This window comes from Xiphophorus couchianus, chromosome 13 (genome assembly GCF_001444195.1).
Source record: "Xiphophorus couchianus chromosome 13, X_couchianus-1.0, whole genome shotgun sequence".
Lineage (NCBI taxonomy): Eukaryota > Metazoa > Chordata > Actinopteri > Cyprinodontiformes > Poeciliidae > Xiphophorus > Xiphophorus couchianus.
In genome coordinates, this window is record NC_040240.1 from 19,570,450 (window position 1) to 19,589,298 (window position 18,849).

General features: G+C 37.6%; 2 long non-coding RNA genes across 2 annotated transcripts; one reads left to right on the forward strand and one right to left on the reverse strand.

Moving 5' to 3' along the window:
• Positions 1 to 8,072: 8,072 nt before the first annotated feature.
• LOC114155844 (uncharacterized) lies at positions 8,073 to 9,184 on the reverse strand. Its single transcript, XR_003597840.1, has 2 exons — positions 8,657 to 9,184; positions 8,073 to 8,236 (listed from the first exon to the last, which is right to left on the reverse strand). It is a non-coding gene; the product is annotated as an uncharacterized LOC114155844 (long non-coding RNA).
• Positions 9,185 to 15,972: 6,788 nt separating this feature from the next.
• LOC114155853 (uncharacterized) lies at positions 15,973 to 16,985 on the forward strand. Its single transcript, XR_003597848.1, has 2 exons — positions 15,973 to 16,756; positions 16,839 to 16,985. It is a non-coding gene; the product is annotated as an uncharacterized LOC114155853 (long non-coding RNA).
• Positions 16,986 to 18,849: the final 1,864 nt, after the last annotated feature.

Genomic DNA, 18,849 nt, shown 5'->3' on the forward strand with positions numbered 1-18,849 from the left:
TTTAGCAGGGGATGCATTTTTTGGCAAAGCCTATTATTAGCCTGCCAAAATATGCATACCCTCTCTATTTTCCTCAAATATTATCCTATTGATAGGAAACTTATACCAGCAATTCATAGAATATGTGTGATTTTGTAGAAAAAGTTATTCCACTCTTAACTCTTTATTTCTCCATTTTAGCAGGGGATGCATTTTACGGCAAAGCCTGTCATTAGCCTGCCAAAATATGCATGCCCCCTCTATTTTCCTCAAATATTATCCTATTGATATGAAATTCATACCAGCAGCTAAGAGGATAAGTGTAATTATGTAGAAAGGGTAAAATCCCTCTTGACTCTTTATTTTTTCAAGCTTGGAGGGGGATGCATTTTATGGCAATATCGAATTTGAGCCTGCCGATATCTGCATGCCATACCTATTTTTCTCAAATGTTATCCTATTGATATAAAACTCATACCAGCAGTTAAGGGAACAAATGTGATTATGTAGAAAATGTTATTTCTTTATTATCGCTATTGCAAGGATACTGAAGGAAATACATCTGACAATGCATCTTTGCTAAATGTAAAGCATGCACAAACAATTTTTATTTTGGTTTAACATAAAAATTAAATCACTTTTTTTCATTAATTTCAACAAAAGAATATTCATAACAATAGGTTTCCTTAACTCACTTGGAGAGTCCCAAAAAGATGTGAAGAGGTGCTTGGAAGCAACAAGGTGAGAAAAACAAGAGCAATTGTTGTTTATTATAATACAAAATGTCATAATTGGATAACTAGAATGTTAATTTAACATTTTATCCTCTCAACAAGTACATTTATGAGAAGCAAAGGGATGAAAGTGTCAATGTGGAAATGTGAAACAGTATAACATGCCATCCAGCAAGATGTGGTTTCATGTGGTGTGTTTGCGCTTAAAGTAAGTGCTGTTTAAATATATATATATGTATATACATGGATGCACATAGTCCTCCAGAATGGTTCGGTAGTCCTTGGCAGTGACGGGCCCACCTAGCACAAGTATGGGGCCAAGGGAATGCCATGATATGGCAGCCCAAACCATCACTGATCCACCCCCATGCTTCACTCTGGGTATGCAACAGTCTGGGTGGTACGCTTCTTTGGGGCTTCTCCACACTGTAACTCTCCCGGATGTGGGGAAAACAGTAAAGGTGGACTCATCAGAGAACAATACATGTTTCATATTGTCCACAGCCCAAGATTTGCGCTTCTCGCACCATTGAAACCGACATTTGGCATTGGGACGAGTGACCAAAGGTTTGGCTATAGCAGCCCGGCCGTGTATATTGACCGTGTGGAGCTCCCGACAGACAGTTTTGGTGGAAACAGGAGAGTTGAGGTGCACATTTAATTCTGCCGTGATTTGGGCAGCTGTGGTTTTATGTTTTTATATACAGTATATATATATATACAGTACAGACCAAAAGTTTGGACACACCTTCTCATTGAATTCAATGAGAAAGTGTGTCCAAATTAAATGGAGAAATAAAGAGTTAAGAGTGGAATAACTTTTTCTATATAATCACACATGTTCTATGAATTGCTGGTATAAGTTTCCTATCAATAGGATAATATTTGAGGAAAATAGAGGGGGCATGCATATTTTGGCAGGCTAATGACAGGCTTTGCCGTAAAATGCATCCCCTGCTAAAATGGAGAAATAAAGAGTTAAGAGTGGAATAATGTTTTCTACATAATCAAACTTGTTCTATGAACTGCTGGTATAAGTTTCATATAAATAGTATAATATTTGAGGAAAATAGAAAGGGCATGCAGATATCGGCAGGAACAAAATCCATATTGCCAAAAAATGCATCCCCTGCTAAAATGGAGAAATAAAGAGTTATTAGTGGAATAACATTTTCTACATAATCACATTTGTTCCCTTAACTACTGATATTAGTTTTATATCAATAGGATAATATTTGGGAAAAATAGAGAGGGCATGCAGATATCGGCAGGCTAATAATAGGCTTTGTCGTAAAATGCATCCCCTGCTAAAATGGAGAAATAAAGAATTAAGAGTGGAATAACTTTTTCTACATAATCAAACTTGTTCTATGAACTGCTGGTATAAGTTTCATATAAATAGGATAATATTTGAGGAAAATAGAAAGGGCATGCAGATATCGGCAGGAACAAAATCCATGTTGCCAAAAAATGCATCCCTGCTAAAATGGAGAAATAAAGAGTTATGAGTGGAATAACATTTTCTACATAATCACATTTGTTCCCTTAACTACTGATATTAGTTTTATATCAATAGGATAATATTTGGGAAAAATAGAGAGGGCATGCAGATATCGGCAGGCTAATAATAGGCTTTGTCGTAAAATGCATCCCCTGCTAAAATGGAGAAATAAAGAATTAAGAGTGGAATAACTTTTTCTACATAATCAAACTTGTTCTATGAACTGCTGGTATAAGTTTCATATAAATAGGATAATATTTGAGGAAAATAGAAAGGGCATGCAGATATCGGCAGGAACAAAATCCATGTTGCCAAAAAATGCATCCCTGCTAAAATGGAGAAATAAAGAGTTATGAGTGGAATAACGTTTTCTACATAATCACACATGTTCTATGAATTGCTGGTATAAGTTTCATATAAATAGGATTATATTTGAGAAAAATAGAGGGGGCATGCATATTTTGGCAGGCTAATAATAGGCTCTGCCAAAAAATGCATCCCCTGCTAAAATGGAGAAATGAAGAGTTATGAGTGGAATAAGTTTTTCCACATAATCACACTTGTTCTATGAATTGCTGGTATGAGTTTCATATCAATAGGATAATGTTTGAGGAAAATAGAGGGGGCATGCAGATATTGGCAGGAACAAAATCCATATAGCCAAAAAATGCATCCCCTGCTAAAATGGAGAAATAAAGAGTTAAGAGGGATTTTACCTTTTCTACGCAATGACACTTGTTCTCTGAGCTACTTCTGTAAGTTTCATATCAACAGGACAATAGGCAGGGGATACAAATATTGGCTGGCTCAGAAATTAAAATGCATCCCCCCTACATTAATAGACTAGACAGTAAAGGATGATATAAAATGTTCTACATAACGGGCTTCTGTTTTGTAATGCTTTAAGCCATTGTGTTAAAAGAAAAATCGGGGAATTTCAAACCATCTGCGGAGAACATTTTCATCAGACGCTGACTGAAAAACGTTCGACTCATATGTGTCAATAAAGCTATAAAAACCGTATTTATTTCAATTAATCTGCGAAATAAAACCCACCGTTTTATGGCTTACATGATTAAGAAACGTGATAATGTTACGAATACCTTCAAAAACTTCCTCTTCGTTCATATTTCAGTCCGTTTTCACATCAATATGCGAGAGTTTAGAGCGATGCGCGCTCCCGCGACAGGGCATGCAATTCTCGGCATAACACCTGTTCAGATTGTAGGGGAGAAAGACTCACCTGGTATTGTTAAGGAAGAATAATTTAAAATTAACTTTGGACAAAACGTTTGGCTCTTTCTTCCTTAAAACTCCCGAGTCCTTAGCGGGCGGCGTGCAGCGAGAGTGAAACAACAACACTGCGCGTTGACGTCACAGATCACAGAGTTTAATTCCATACAAAGCAACGCATGAATCAATCAACAAAGCTGCAGAGGTACAGAGATATGCATTTTTTACCTTATACAGACAAAGACAGAGAAGACAGATCAACAAAACGAAGACAAAGACAAACAAAAAGCAAAGACGCGTCTTTGGAGAGAGCCGATGCAAAAAAAGCAAAAATAGTGGCAGCTCTCTGAATTTTTAGTGCTGACACAAAATCTTATACTAAGGGGGTGTTTTTTCTATTTAATATATGCACTCAAGGCGTTCCTCTAGTTGACCAACTGGAAACTCCCTTAGGCACTCAGAGAAACTTAGGAACTCCCCCTAATTTACGGCAAGGATCAAAGGGCCATCTGGTCTCTGGTAAAACAAAAGGGCGAACCGCTTCATCCTGACCCCCTGTGGTTCTACGGCCATCCCGGGCACAGAAGAATCCTGAGATAAGACTTCACAGATAGCTGTGAAATCTGAAGTCTCTTCCCCCAAGCTCCAGTGCTTCTGGCCTGCAGAAATGCTAATTGTATGGCTTCGTGTGGTCTGGCCGCACAGCGGGGAGGCCCCTGCCTGTCTGAATGCCTGCTCATCTGGCCCAATCCCGAATGCTCACACAAACCTGTTCCAAATAAGAGTGTTGAATATAACTTTTACACATGCCGTAAGATTAACTGTATTAAGCACTAAAAATAATCATTTTTCCTCAACAGTATAAATTGCATTTTTAGCTTTTAGTTAGATTTTTAATATCTTATTTTCATATGTACTCATTTATCTTACTTTAATTTGCTTTTTCTAGCAGCTGTTAACTTCTGTAACTAGGGTTTCCCAAGTCTGAATAAAAAGAGGAGCAGCGAGAGGGGAAATTTAGAGTGAATTGCAATAGACACTGTTTCAAAGTTATAATAATTTATTAAAATAAAAACAGTAAAATTAAATAATACCTCTATGTAGATGAGAAGAAGTTAGGAAAAACCAAGCTGAGTTGCCGAGGCTTGGCGGTAGGTGCTGACAGGTTCTGGATCGGAGGCTCCCGAGGAAAGAATCACCACAAACACCGTGACGTCACAAACACTCGTTGGATTTCCCTCAATCCATTTATGTTGATCACGGGACAGCCACAGCAACAGGGGGCGCCACCATCTGGGCCAAACGCACCACCTTCAATCCTCAGAGCTAAAAAAGAAAAAAATGCAAACTATTATTAAAATACCGGTAGAAAAATTAAATAGATAAAACCGTTAAAAGTCATTTACACTCGACCACCAGCACCGCACAATTAAATGAACAAGCCGGTGCTGATCGGCTGTCAATAAGCCACAGGATGGGCGGAACCAGCGGTAACTCCGAACAAAGCAGCAGCGATCATTGTGGATATACGGAAACTATAGGAAAGGTTCTGATCTGGTGGAGTGAAGAAACTGTGAAACATGTTGCGGGATGTAGGAGATACGAATCAGAAGACAATATTAACTTTTGATTTGTGGAAAACTGGAATACTAATATTGTATTTGTTTTATTTAGATAAAGTGGAAGAAAAGATTTTACGTCTTTCAAAGAGAACTGGCACTGTATGAGAAATCTTTAGATGTGATGATCGTAAGATCCACAAGGTGGCGGTAATGCAATGACATGAATGAACGACAGTCATAAAATCCCAAAGAAGAAGAAGAAGAAGACAAATTGCTAATAGAAATGGGAGAGATGCCACTTAATCTCAGAAGATTACAGTTAAAGTCCAATTATTGGTGTAATTTAAAGGGCCATGATGGAAATCATCCATGTCAAGACATTTTAAAATCTAGTTGGGAAAAAGAAAAGAAGAAATTACATTCTTTTGGATGGGAGATAGAAAATGTTATAAAAGATTTTGGTTTATCTGATATAAACATTAGTCAAACAGTTCCTCTTTCACCAGTTTATCCGTCTCTATTTCATAATAAAGTTGTTGATTTAACTTTGTTGGAGAAAAGGAAAGGAGAAAACATTTCAGATCCATATTTGGTTCAATCATATTTAGACAGTAAGTACTATGGATATGTCCAAGTTTTTACAGATGCGTCTAAAAACTCAAATAGCAGTAATGGGGTATCTTTCATTGTTCCAGAATTCAAAGTTAAAAAATGTAAAAGAATTACTGATGGAGTATCAGTTTATACTGGAGAGATGATGGGAATTATTTTAGCTTTAGGATGGATTGAGGAAGTCCGTCCATTAAGAAGCATAGTATGCTCTGATTCAAGTTCTTCTTTATATTCATTAAAAAATAATCATGCTATTAGTAGACCGGATCTTTTATTAGAAATTCAGTTGATAACATATAGAATTCAAGCAATGGGGTTATTAGTTATATTTACATGGATACCATCACATATAGGAATAAGAGGGAATGAGTTGGCTGATAAATATGCGAAACTAGCTTCAAAATATAGTGATATTGATATATTAGTTCCATTTAGTAGAGAAGAAATCAAATCTATTATTAAACAAAAGGTTAAGGAAAGATGGCAGAGACAGTGGGAGGAAGATAGAACTGGTAGATGGATGTACAGTATTCAAAGAAAAGTTGGTGCAATGAGGAGAACGGGACGAAATAGAAAAGAGGAAACAGTTATATCTAGGTTGCGTTTTGGACATACAAGGTTAAACAGTAATTTATTTAAAATAGGAAAACATCGAACTGGAAGTTGTGATTTTTGTGGTCAAGAAGAGACAATAAAACATGTTTTGTTATTCTGTACCAAATATTCTGTTGAGAGAAGGAAATTAGTTTGCCGGTTACAAGAAAATAAATTACAGTTAAATTTACAAGATATATTGGGAAAAATTTCTAATTCTAAAGATATAAGTTATTTAATTAATTATCTTAAGAAAACAAAATTGATAGAAAAGATTTAAGTGTTGTTATTTTATTATTATTATTATTTTTATTTTTATTTTATTTTATTTATTTATTTATTTATTTATTTATTTTTATTTTATTGTTTTGTTTTGTTTTGAGGGGGGTGTATATAGTTAGCGTCCCGATCCACACTCCATTCCAGTAGATGGCAGTAATGCACATCTAAAAGTTGTTTGCCAACCGCCATAAAAAAGGAAAAGAAGAAGAAGAAGAAGAAGACAAAGAAAATGGCGCATGGTCTGTTTTGTTGAATGTTCGACTGTTTCTCTAAACGAGTTTATCAACGAGCCGTTAACTGCTGCTGAAGAAACATTCACAGAGTTTAAAGAAATCATCGTCAAGTCGGAGGAAGAGATGGATGATCATCGCAGACTGCTGGATTTCTCCCGGAGGCCCCAGATAATCTTACACCGAATAGGTAGGAACCACCAGCGTTTGGATGCAGGTTAAGGTCTAAATGTCTGCACCTTTCTGTATGAGGATCATTTTAGTAAATGTTCTTTTCCCGTATAAATGTTTTGTTAACCGGTAAATGAACGCAGGAATCACAATTACGCTGTGAAAATGGCTTATTGATGTAGAAATAAAATGACCTTTTATGGCTTTTCCTCCTTTAACTAATCAAACTTACTTTTGAAAACAGGAGAAATGTGAACAATGCAGCGCAAGGTTAGTAAAGCAAACAGCATGAAACAATAATAGTGTGTTAGTAGCTGTAAAATGTAATAATTTGTAATAAATAAATTGTAGTGGCGATTGTTTGTCAAACCAAACATCCTATAAAAGTTCAGTCAACAAGCCACTGCTGCCAGTGTTGGGTAAGTTACTTTAAAAATGTCATCCGTTACAGTTACAAATTACCTTGTTTAAAATGTAATTGTAGTGTAACGTTTTCGATTACTTTTAAAAAGTAATGTAACTAATTACTTTTGATTACTTTCTGATTACTTTGAGGTTTTAATGAGTATTGACCCATGTTCAACATTTAATTTTTGAGAACTGAGTGGGAACCTTAAAAGAGCACTAAGCTGAGAGGGAATTGCTGACAGGCAATCACAGGAGGTCCACAAGAAGAGATGCCAGCACCAGGCATGTAAGATTTTCTCAGACTCCTCTCATCGGGCCATACTCTTTTCTGCTCCTCCCCCAGGCTCTACCATTTACGCAGTTTGCAGACTAACACAAGCAGGTTCAGAAACCACTTCTTTCCTACAGCGGTCACCTTATTGAACTCTTCCCAAAGACCAGTCTTTCCTTCCCCTCTATCCATACCTTACTGTGCCATCCCAACATTTGTACAGTGTTCCTCTTCAATTCGCACTTGTATAGCCCTATCTACAGTGGCTCTGCACATACATGCATTTCCCTAGGGGTAATTTATTTATTCTGCTGCACATATCTATCAACCATCTTTCCTTACCCTAGCTGTGAATAACTGCATTTTATCTCTAAATACTGCATGCTGTACAATCTGCACACGTTGCACTTGATTAGATGCCAACTGCATTTCATTACTTCATACATGTGCAATGACAATGAAGTGCTCTAGTTTAGTAATAAATAAGCAAAGTAAGACTTTTACATCACATTTTATTTTTCTTGATTTTTTCTTTGCACACCCTGGCTTGTAAAATTAAACACGGCACAATACAGTGCATCAAGAATTAAGATGGACGATGGGTCCCGAGTATCAGATGGACTAAACGTGCCTTTCAGAAGAACGCCTGGATGCTTCCTCTGAAAAGAGAGAAAAATAGATAGAAGAAAAATATACTATGATTAATAATTATATGTTCAAAGTAGCATTAATTGGGGCCTGCCCATAGCAATACATAAGGAGAGTAGTGACTGACTTGCTTCGCAAGTGATAAAATTCCACAAGCTAATGACTACTATTTAGCTAAGCTTAGCATTGATGCTAATTTTTAGCATCAGAACGCTGGGTTCAAACCGACGGGCACACTTTGGCAGGTCCCAGTTAAATTTCTTCAGGAATTTTCTAGTTTACTTTATGTTCATCATAAAAACCATAACACTATCACATTGCATACAATGTCTCATGGGAAAGAATAGATTCCAACGTTTGTCATGCATCAACACCAAACAGTCAAATATTCGTAAAACAATACGCTTCGTCTATCAGTGAGTTGCACTTACCTCTAAATGTTTCCTCAGGTTTGACATAGATTGCTTCGACGTGGACAAGTTCTTGATAGCCGGCAAACACTTCTTGCACTGCACGGTTAAATTTGAGCCGTTTTCACATATGTAAATGAAATGCTCCTTATATTTCCAGTGCTGGAAGGTTGTCATTTTTGATGCGCTGCTTGAGCTGAAATGGAACCGTCCGCTCGCTTGCTGTTCCTCCAGGAGGCTCCGCCAGCACAGGATGGAACATCAGAGTGGCATTGCGGCTGGCAAATATGATAGAGACAAGGAGCCGTAGCGGGAAACGGCGATATAGGGCGCAAAGCAATAAAAATATCATTACATATTTCGCAAAGGTTTTTGTTCATATTTTTTTTTAAATGTAACTAAATTTGTAATTCTTAATATTTTCGGAAGTAACTGTAACTGAATTACATATTTTCTCATTGTAACTGTAACGAATTACAGTTACTCTTTTTTTGTAATTAAATTACGTAACGTCGTTACATGTAATCCGTTACTACCCAACACTGACTGCTGCACTGAGGTGATGCTTCGTACGAAGGTAAAAGAAGTTCAAAAAACTTGAAGATTGCTTTTATAGTTTATTTTTTCCAGTTTGACAAGCAAATAACAGAGAGCAAACTTTACATTAGTGATGTGTCGAGTAATGAAGCGGGTAAGACAGAGAACTCACCTAAACCTGAGCAGTTAAAGTTTTTATTTTTTAGTAATAAATTGTTGTCCCTGGTGACATAGCGAGTAACAAGCCAATCACAACTCTCTTTTCTTTTTGTTTCTAGTTTTCTTTTGGATCCAGCCATTGTTTCATACAACCAGATTAATCGGAATTTATGTATCAGAATCACAAACATTTTAAACTTGTTTATTCATTGTAAAGCTTCATGTTGTTTTCACGTTGCCTATTTTACATATATTGTCCAGTTGATGTCACAGTAGAGCAAATGAAGCACCGCGGTGCATCGGCTCATGAGTCGAATGATTGGATGGAGTTCCTCAGGGCTTCATGAAGCTGCATCTCACCATCACTACTTTTCATTGTTTCCTCTCCTGCTCTGGTCAAAACCAACAGGCCCAACCCAGTGCATGCTGGTCCTATACCAGTCCCTATACTTACAGAAAATGGACCCACAGTTCTTAATGTCTAACTTAGAAAAGTTAATAACAAATAAACCGACAATTAAACTCATGTTTATAAATAAACCATAAAAATATAAAGTGGACTACAATAAAATTTTAATATAATTCAAAGTAATAGAAATAAAAATCTTGAAATAATACATTTTACTGTTAAATATGAACAATGATCCCGACTACAATTAATTTTGTAATAAGTAAAATATATTTTTTACATCTGTTCACTTGAGAATTCTCCAAATGTCAGCTGGATATATCGACTGATCTGTATCTCTGTCTGCGCTCTTGAATTTTCAAGTGGGTTTTTTTTTGTTCCTTGCTGTTTCAAACAATGAACAATTTCTCCTATTTACTTCAGTAAAGGTAACAATTACTCTTTTTCTCTGTTTTCTTGTCCAGATTCCCTGAAGTGTAACGTTTATAACCAGGAGAGGAGATCCACTCTGGACCAGGAGGAGTTGGAACCTCTGCAGGTGAAACAAGAACAGGAAGAGCCAGAAGATCATCAGATAAAAGTGGAAGAGAAAGAAGTTTACTGCAGTCAGACTGAAGAACAGATTGAATTAAAACAGGAGACTGATATCTGCATGGTGGTTCCTGTTGATGAGCAAACAGACCACATTGAATCAGAACCAAACAGGAACCAAGTCATCTTCCAGGGAGCTGCTGAAGCTGAGAACCAAAATCAGGAAAGAAGAAAACCTTTCTCATGTGACATCTGTAAAAAGCGTTTGTCTTTCAAATCTGTTTTTGATGCTCATATGAGAACTCATACGGGTGAAAAGCCGTTTTCATGTGTGACCTGTGGAAAATGTTTTAGTCAAAAACAGGATTTAACTCAGCACATGATGATTCACACTGGTGAAAAGCCGTTTTCATGTGTGAACTGTGGAAAAAGTTTTAGTCAAAAAAAGTATTTAACTCGGCACATGAGGATTCACACTGGTGAAAAGCCGTTTTCATGTGTGACCTGTGGAAAAAGTTTTAGTCAAAAAAAGTATGTAACTCGGCACATGAGGATTCACACAGGTGAAAAGCCGTTTTCATGTGTGAACTGTGGAAAAAGTTTTAGTCAAAAACAGGATTTAACTCGGCACATGAGGATTCACACAGGTGAAAAGCCGTTTTCATGTGTAAACTGTGGAAAATGTTTTAGTCAAAAACAGGATTTAACTCAGCACATGATGATTCATACTGGTGAAAAGCCGTTTTCATGTGTGAACTGTGGAAAAAGTTTTAGTGTAAAACGGAATTTAACTCGGCACATGATGATTCACACAGGTGAAAAGTTTTTTTCATGTGTGAACTGTGGAAAAAGTTTTAGTGTAAAACGGAATTTAACTCGACACATGATGATTCACACTGGTGAAAAGCCGTTTTCATGTGTGAACTGTGGAAAACGTTTTCGTCAAAAACTGGATTTAACTCAACACATGATGATTTATAATGGTGAAAAGCCGTTTTCATGTGTGAACTGTGGAAAAATGTTTAGTCAAAAACGGGATTTAACTCGGCACATGATGATTCACACTGGTGAAAAGCCATATTCATGTATGAACTGTGGAAAAATCTTTAGTCGCAAAGATAGTTTGACTCACCACATGAGGCGTCACACAGGTGAAAAGCAGGAGAGGAGATCCACTCTGGACCAGGAGGAGTTAGAACCTGTGCAGGTGAAACAAGAACAGGAAGAGCCAGAAGATCATCAGATAAAAGTGGAAGAGAAAGAAGTTTACTGCAGTCAGGCTGAAGAACAGATTGAATTAAAACAGGAGACTGATACCTGCATGTTGGTTCCTGTTGATGAGCAAACAGACCACAGTGAATCAGAACCAAACAGGAACCAAGTCATCTTCCAGGAAGCTGCTGAAGCTGAGAACCAAAATCAGGAAAGAAGAAAACCTTTCTCATGTGACATCTGTAAAAAGTGTTTTGCTTTCAAATCTGTTTTTGATGGTCATATGAGAACTCATACGGGTGAAAAGCCGTTTTCATGTGTGAACTGTGGAAAAGGTTTTAGTCTAAAACATAATTTAACTCTGCACATGAGGATTCACACTGGTGAAAAGCTGTTTTCATGTGTGAACTGTGGAAAAAGTTTTAGTCACAAACAGGTTTTAACTCGGCACATGATGATTCACACAGGTGAAAAGCCGTTTTCATGTGTGAACTGTGGAAAAAGTTTTAGTCTAAAACATAATTTAACTCAGCACATGAGGCGTCACACAGGTGAAAAGCAGTAGAAGTATTTTCCATACATGTCCTATGTTGAGGTTCACTATAGAACTGATTTGGTTTAAAACTAGAATGAAAGACTGGAGGGGTTTCATGTCTATAAAGCTGAAAATTGTTGTATTTGTTAAATGTGATCATTTGGATACTTGTAGATGTGCAACCATGACACATTTTCCTTCAGAGATGCTTTCTTGTTTTTTTGGTATATTCTGTATCAAAAAACAATAATGATAAACTGTATGTTATTGTATTAACATACTGTTTATGTCAAACTGTATGTTGTGTGTGTACAACGTGAAGAGCAGAGGGCTCAGCACACAGCCCTGAGGAGTGCCAATACTGATGCTGATGGATGAAGAGGCTTGGGGGCCCACTGACTATTTCATACATTAACAGAGTTTGACCGGACATGGACTCCCTTCCAGAACATTCTCACATGATTGGACTTGGGGGATTGATTTGTATTATTCTGTACCATAGAGAGTTTGTGGGGTTTATTTTAAAAGTTTTTAAAATCAAAACTAGAATGTACAGAATTGAGTGGGGTTTTTTTTTACATCTGCAAAAAAATATTTGTGATATTTTTGTGTTTAAAGTAAAATGAGATTGAGTTTTCTTTCAAATTATATTAACCAGTTTTACTCTGATTAAAATCTTTTCAAATGAAATAAAATGGATTTGTACTTTAAAGAAAATGCAAGATTCACCACAAATTAATTTTCCTGCTTTCATTGCCAGAGCCGGCACAAGGCATTAGCAAACTAAGCAGCCACTATGGGCCCCAGGGCCACTAGGGGGCCCCCTCAGTGGAGCTGATTTTATTTATTTTTCTTAGTAATAATTTCTGTCATAATATCAAAACCACACAATGTCACTATGAAGTGGTTTGTTTTTACAATAATATATATTTGATAATGTATGTAGAAATTATTTTTTTATTGATAGAAAGAAACAATATGCTCTTGGCGGCCCCTGGTGGCCGCGGTAGGTACCGCACGCTTCGCTGGTAACATGAGCCTCATCCAAAGGTGAAAAGATCCGGTCAGAAGACAAGTCAGCAACACAATGTCTCCAAAAAGGACTTATCCTTCAGGAAGGGAGAAAAGAAAGGAAGAATAGAAAAAAGCCAAGATAAAGGTTTGTTTTAATGTGTCTTGGTAATGTCATGTAAAAGATTTGTAAAGTTGCTAACAGAAAATTAGCTTGAATGGTCCAGTTCAACAGTCCAACATTTATAGGGTCTTTGTGTTTGTGTGAAACTGAGTTTAAACTTTAAACGAGTTGATTCTCATGGTTGGCTCTGTATATTTCTCAGGTATTTTTGGCTTCAAAACTCCGTGTTTGATAAGGTTTGATAACAATAACTTAAACTTCTCAATGTTTGACATTGTCTAGTGTTAAGGAAAAATGATTAATTTTAGTGCTTAATACAGTTAATCTACGACATGTGTAACAGTTATATTCAATACTCTTATTTGGAACAGGTTTCGTCTGAGATGCGGTAAGGAGCTGAATAAGGAGGCATCAGACAAGCAGGGCCCTCTCCCCCCCCCTGAAGACAGAGCAATAAAAGTAACATTCCGATGGGGGAAGAGACTTTTCGGCGCCCGTATCAGACAGCGATGAGCACTAAGTGGTCCGCCCTTTTACTGAGACGAAAACCAGACGGCCTTCAATCTTTGCCGTAGATCAGGGAGGTTCTTAAGTTTCTCTGAGTCCTTACGGATGTCAAGAAAACTGGCATGGGGTTGTGAGGTCTTTCCAGGTACACGCAGAAAAGGTGCATGAAGGCCCGAGAGAAATAAAGCAATCTTGTGATTTGATTAAAATAATAATTAAGTTGAATATGTATGAATACAATTGGTAATATGGGTATAGGTAATCACTAAATAACTTTCTGAAATGTACTTCTGAATGATGATCTGTAATGATTACAACAATGTAATGAATATGGTAATGATTATAATAAGTAAGGAATGTGATTAATTCTTAATTAATATCAAAGCTATGATAATTTGAAAAGTGATTCAAATGTTTTATACAAGTTGAATGTGCTTAATGATTTGTAACAGATGATAGAGAGTTATAGAAAAGAGAGGAAGTTATAATGTTAGAATCAGCAGGATGAGTGAGGCCCTGCTGATATGTCGCAAGTTGGGGAAAGAAGGAGCTTTCCAGTTACTCAGCAAACACGGTGGGGGCCGACGGGGTTTCCCACCAGAGTCAGCAGTTGGTCAGGAAGTCACGTGTCACGTAGATCAGACTGCCCGCACACACATATGGTGGAGAAAAGTATAAAAGAGCGATGAAAAGAGGAAGCAGTTGTTCTTAGTCCGCGACGTTGGAGAAGAGTCAACACGGGGAAGCAGATTGAAAAACAGCAGAGGTCCGCAGCTCGGAACCACAGGGAAGTCGAAACTCCGTGCCGCCAAGAAGGGACAAGAACCTGATGCCCAAACCCTGGTTCCTGATTCGACCGTCGGTCATGCCTCAACCCAAATATTGCAACAGACTTGGAGAAAAGACAAAGGTCCTGAAGGGATAAAGGAGTTGGGTTTTCGAAGGATTTGGACCCGTTCTGCTTTGCATCTATTCTAAGGAGGATTTTTCCATACGAGGACAAAGACTCTGACCAAGGCTTCTGGATGTTCCTGTTGCTAAAGATCCATTAACAACTGGGTGTGAGTTGAATCTGCTCCCTAAAAATCTATCTCAGAATTTGCGACATAAGTTAGGGAAAAGAGACAGGATAGTATGGTTATACATGTGGATTTTATTATACTGCTCTTGAATTATATACAATTGATTATTGATTTGTATGTCACATATCCCTGCTTAAGCTTGCTTAATAAATTTATAATATAAAATTCTAATGAGGTTGGTGGACATTGGAATTAATTGAGTCATTTAATCATTTTTCAGTTCTTTTAATTGAGGTAAAACTAATGTACATGATTCCAGTAAATAGGTGGCTTCGTAATTTCCTTTGGTGAGTGTAAATAATGACCCGGGGACTTATATCTAAGTCACTAAACTTAATCTAGCCGGTTCCAAGAGCGAGTTATATTTTAGAAAGCGAGCTACCGTTAACAGAAGCGGTTATTGGAATTATGCAGCTGCGAGGGCTACTCAGCTGATTGTTTCTTAACTGTAAAGGGTCGTAACTTCTGGATCGGAGGTAGTTAGAGCTAGACGAATCGCTTTCGCCACCAGTTTGAACAGATCATCTCTTATAGATCTCTTTTAGGGTAATACCCAGGTCTCAGAGATTTTCCGGACCTGTTAGATAGAGAACTGGTCAGTAGTCAGCCCAAGAGAAGTTGTGAGGAGTGGGTGGGGCTGGCTATTGCGTAATAACAGACACGGAATTTCCAATTGGTCAAAGAACGGAACGCCTTGGCTGCATAAATTAAATAGGGAAACACCTATTTGGTAGAAGATGACCAAAGGAGAGAAAATGCAGAGAGACAGCGGCCGCTAATTTTTGCTTTTTTTTGTCTTTGTTTTATGTTTGTTTGTCTTCCCCTTGTGTGTCTTTATTTTTATGAGAAAAATGCATATCTCTGTACCTCTGCAGCTTTGTTAATTGATTCATGCGTTGCTTTGTGTGGGATTAAACTCTGTGATCTGTGACGTCAACACGCTTTGTTGTTGTTTCGTTTTAGCAGCACGCCGTCACTCGCCGAGGATCCCGGGAAGAAATTAAAGAGGAAAGAGCCAAACGTTTTGTCCAAAGCTAGCATTAAATTTCCTCTTTTTTAACACTAGCAAAATGTTTTTACATCAGGCTACATAGCTGCTACATGGATGAGCTGCTCTATGCTGTAGTTGGTGATTTGTTGTTTGCTGCTGAGCATAATCATTTTGTGGCCAAAACAAACATTATTTTTACATCAACTTCTAAGTTATGTTAAAATCATTTGAAGGATCAGAATCAGTCCAGTACTGGTACCGGTCCACATTGTAGGGGAGAAAGACTCACCTGGTATAAATTGCATTTTCAGCTATTTGTTAGATTTGAAATATCTTATTTTCATATGTACTCATTTATCTTACTTTAATTTGCTTTTTCTAGCAGCTGTTAACTTCTGTAACTAGGGTTTCCCAAGTCTGAATAAAAAGAGGAGCAGCGAGAGGGGAAATTTAGAGTGAATTGCAATAGACACTGTTTCAAAGTTATAATAATTTATTAAAATAAAAACAGTAAAATTAAATAATACCTCTATGTAGATGAGAAGAAGTTAGGAAAAACTAAGCTGAGTTGCCGAGGCTTGGCGGTAGGTGCTGACAGGTTCTGGATCGGAGGCTCCCGAGCAAAGAATCACCAAACACCGTGACGTCACAAACACTCGTTGGATTTCCCTCAATCGATTTATGTTGATCACGGGACAGCCACAGCAACAGGGGGCGCCACCATCTGGGCCAAACGCACCACCTTCAATCCTCAGAGCTAAAAAAGAAAAAAATACAAACTATTATTAAAATACCGGTAGAAAAATCAAATAGATAAAACCGTTAAAAGTCCTTTACACTCGACCACCAGCACCGCACAATTCAGTGAACAAGCCGGTGCTGATCGGCTCTCAATAAGCCACAGGATGGGCGGAACCAGCGGTAACTCCGAACAAAGCAGCAGCGATCATTGTGGATATACGGAAACTATAGGAAAGGTTCTGATCTGGTGGAGTGAAGAAACTGTGAAACATGTTGCGGGATGTAGGAGATACGAATCAGAAGACAATATTAACTTTTGATTTGTGGAAAACTGGAATACTAATATTGTATTTGTTTTATTTAGATAAAGTGGAAGAAAAGATTTTACGTCTTTCAAAGAGAACTGGCACTGTATGAGAAATCTTTAGATGTGATGATCGTAAGATCCACAAGGTGGCGGTAATGCAATGACATGAATGAACGACAGTCATAAAATCCCAAAGAAGAAGAAGACAAGGAAGGTTGAGGTGAATCAGCTGGGGGTAGTTGGATGAATCAGTTGACGTTGACAGATCTTGGGATAGGAAGCAAATCGTGACAGGCAGGCTAGCTGCGGCGGAGGCCGGCTGCTGTCTGCAGGAAGAGAAGAGTCACACCAAACTTGGAGTGTGGAAAAGGCGGTAATTGGCATAAACTGGTGTGTGAATGGTTCGGATGGAAATGGAGATAGGTAATGAAGAAGAAGGGGAATGCGAAGGGTGGACGCCAGTGGAAAGAGGGAGAGGAAGAGGACGAGGAGGATTCAAAGTAGGTGACGGTAAGGGAATTAGAGATGGTCAAGGAAGTAAAAGGGATTTTGAAGAAAGCAGTTCGGAGGAAGAGAGGGTAGTTAGGAGAAAAGTTGTGGATGAGAAATTTAAAGTAATTCTGAAATTTAACAGTGAGGAAGGTCAGGAAAAATTCAGCCCAATTGGGGTGTCAAGGGAAATTAAAAAGAAAATAGGAGACGTTGAAATGGTGAAGATCTTGAGAGACGGAAGTCTTTTGATAGAATGTAAAGATATAGAACAAAAGAGTAAGGCGTTCAATGTGGAAAACATATGTAAAAGAGCGGTGCTGGAGAAAAAAATGTTGGGAGAAAATAAAAAAACTAGAGGAGTGATATATGGGATCCCACTAGATGAGGATCTAGAAAGACTTAAGGAAAATGTAGTTGGAGCAAAGGTGATCAATATGAAAAGGCTGTCAAGAACTGTGGATGGTGAGAGAGTGGGGAGTATGTCAGTTCTGGTGGAGTTTGAGGAAAAAGAGCTACCAATGAACATAAAAATAGGATATATAAGCTTCCAAGTCAGACATTATACACCTCCACCACTTCGGTGCTATAAATGCCAAAGGTACGGGCACATTGCGGCAGTATGTAAAGGAAAGCAGAGATGTCCAAAATGTGGGGAAGACCATAAATTTGAAGAATGTAAGGAAGATGTAGAAGAGAAATGTTGTAATTGTGGGGGAAATCATAGGGTCACGTACGGAGGATGCGAGGTTAGGAAGAGGGCTAAAGAAGTTAAGCAGATAAAAACAACTAAAAATATTAGCTATGCAGAAGCTGTAAAAAGTGTGAGGGAACAGGAAAAAAGAGGGATTGAGCAAATGAGAAGCCAAACAAAACAGCAAACTAAAATAATACCTGAAGTTAAGATCACTTATTCAGTGGAAAATCTAGTTTTATTCATAGCATATGTTATCAACTGTACTGATCAAGCTAAGAACAAAACCGAGAAGATTAAAATAATAGTGAAAGGAGCCGAAAAATTCTTGGGGTTTAAGGAAGGAACATGGGAAGAAATAAATAAAAAGTTAGAGGTGGAGAAGAAGTCGGGAGCAGCAGGTGAAAGTAGTTTATGCTAATACTTCAATGGAACGCTAGGAGCCTGATAGCTAATGGACAGGAATTTAAAGGTTATATTGACGAGCTTGAAGTCCAACCAGATATAATATGTGTGCAGGAAACTTGGTTAAAGCCAACATTAGATTTTGTGATTAGGGGATATGTTAGTATAAGAAGAGATCGAGAAGAGGGAGGAGGAGGTGGCTGCGGAATATTTATAAAACGAGGGATACAATATCGGGTCTTAGGAAAAGGGAAAGAACTAGAATTCATAATAATTGAAACATTGGAGCAGGGAGGTAAATTTAAAATAATAAATTTCTATAATCCATGTAAATCGTTAATGGCTGAAATAATGGTGGAATTATTAGAGTATTTAGAGGGGAGAGTAATATGGTGTGGGGATTTCAATGCAAAAAGTACACTGTGGGGTAATAGTAATGATAAAAATGGGCAAATTATAGAAGAAGTAATAGAAATGAAA